Below are 1,848 nucleotides of genomic sequence, written 5' to 3' on the forward strand. Positions count from 1 at the left end.
AGAGTGCCACAGATCCGACTGAGGTTGAAGTCCCAGCGGTGGTCGACTTGATCATGGAGGTCTTGGTGGTCATTCCCGACTGGACAGTTCCATATATCACGTATATCCTGAGAAAAGAGCTTCCGGAGGATGAGGAAGAGGCTCGACAGATCGTCCGTCGATCTAAGGCCTTTACCGTAATCAAGGGACAATTATACAGAGAAAGCGCGACTGGAGTTGGTCAGAAGTGCATAACACCAGAAGAAGGTCGACTCATCCTCAATGATATCCACTCGGGGACCTGTGGCCATCATGCGTCCTCTCGGACCATCGTGGCCAAAGCATACCAAGCCGGATTTTACTGGCCAAAGGTGAATGAGATGGCAAACGAGATAGTGGATAAGTGCGAGGGATGTCAGTTCTACTCGAATATGTCGCACAAGCCTGCATCAGCCCTGAAGACCATTCCACTCGTCTGGCCTTTCGCAGTATGGGGGTTGGACATGGTCGGTCCTTTGAGAACAGGGCGAAGTGGCTTCACGCATGTACTGGTGGCAGTCGACAAGTTCACCAAGTGGATTGAGGCTAAACCAATCAAGAACCTTGACGCCGGTGCTGCTGTTAGCTTCATCAGAGAACTAATATTCAGATATGGAGTCCCGCACAGCATCATTGCGGATAATGGGTCGAACTTTGACTCGGAGGAATTCAGAGATTTCTGTAACTCTCAAGGCACACGAGTCGACTACGCTTCAGTCGCTCATCCGCAGTCGAATGGACAAGCAGAGCGAGCCAATGGCCTGATTCTCAAGGGACTGAAACCCCGACTGATGTGTGATCTCAAGCATGCAGCTGGAGCTTGGGTCGATGAACTTCCCTCGGTGCTTTGGGGACTGAGGACCACACCTAATCGGTCGACCGGAAGAACTCCATTCTTCTTGGTCTACGGAGCTGAAGCAGTCTTGCCGAGTGATCTTCTCCACAATGCTCCTCGAGTTGAAATCTACAACGAAGCAGAAGCTGAACAAGCGCGGCAGGACGCAGTCGACCTTTTAGAGGAAGAAAGGGAGATGGCTCTGATCCGGTCGACCATCTACCAACAAGATTTGCGTCGTTTCCACGCCAGAAATGTGAGAGGTCGAGCCTTCCAAGAAGGAGATTTAGTTCTCCGAGTGGATCAGAAGAAACAACACAAGCTTGCTCCTTCTTGGGAAGGACCCTTCATCGTCACCAAAGTTCTCCACAACGGGGCGTACCGTCTCTACAACATCGAGCATAATATCGACGAGCCCCGAGCTTGGAACGTGGAACTACTCCGCCCATTTTACACTTAAGTTTTATCACTCGGATTAGTTGCAATAAAGTACTTCTGTAGTTCATGGACCTCAAAATAATAGTGTCATAGTTCCTCCATAATTTTTGTCACTTTTTATTTTGTCCAATGAAATTTCCCCCCAGTGGGTGACTTAGCCGCGAATCCTTTTCGCCTAAGTTTGTAAAAATCTTACCGAGTGGTGAGCCAGACTCCCACTCGGAGGCTTAGCTGCGAATCCGTTTCGCCTAAGTTATCAAAAATCCTACCGAGTGAAGAGCAAACCTCTCACTCGGGGGCTTAGCTGCAGTCCAAGTACTCGCCTAAGTTATCAAAAATCCTACCGAGTGAAGAGCAAACCTCTCACTCGGGGGCTTAGCTGCAGTCCAAGTACTCGCCTAAGTTATGAAAATCCTACCGAGTGAAGAGCAAACCTCTCACTCGGAGGCTTAGCTGCAGTACAAGTACTCGCCTAAGTTATCAAAAATCCTACCGAGTGAAGAGCAAACCTCTCACTCGGGGGCTTAGCTGCAGTCCAAGTACTCGCCTAAGTTATC

The sequence above is a fragment of the Triticum dicoccoides genome, chromosome 7A (genome assembly GCF_002162155.2).
Source record: "Triticum dicoccoides isolate Atlit2015 ecotype Zavitan chromosome 7A, WEW_v2.0, whole genome shotgun sequence".
Taxonomy (NCBI): Eukaryota; Viridiplantae; Streptophyta; class Magnoliopsida; order Poales; family Poaceae; genus Triticum; species Triticum dicoccoides.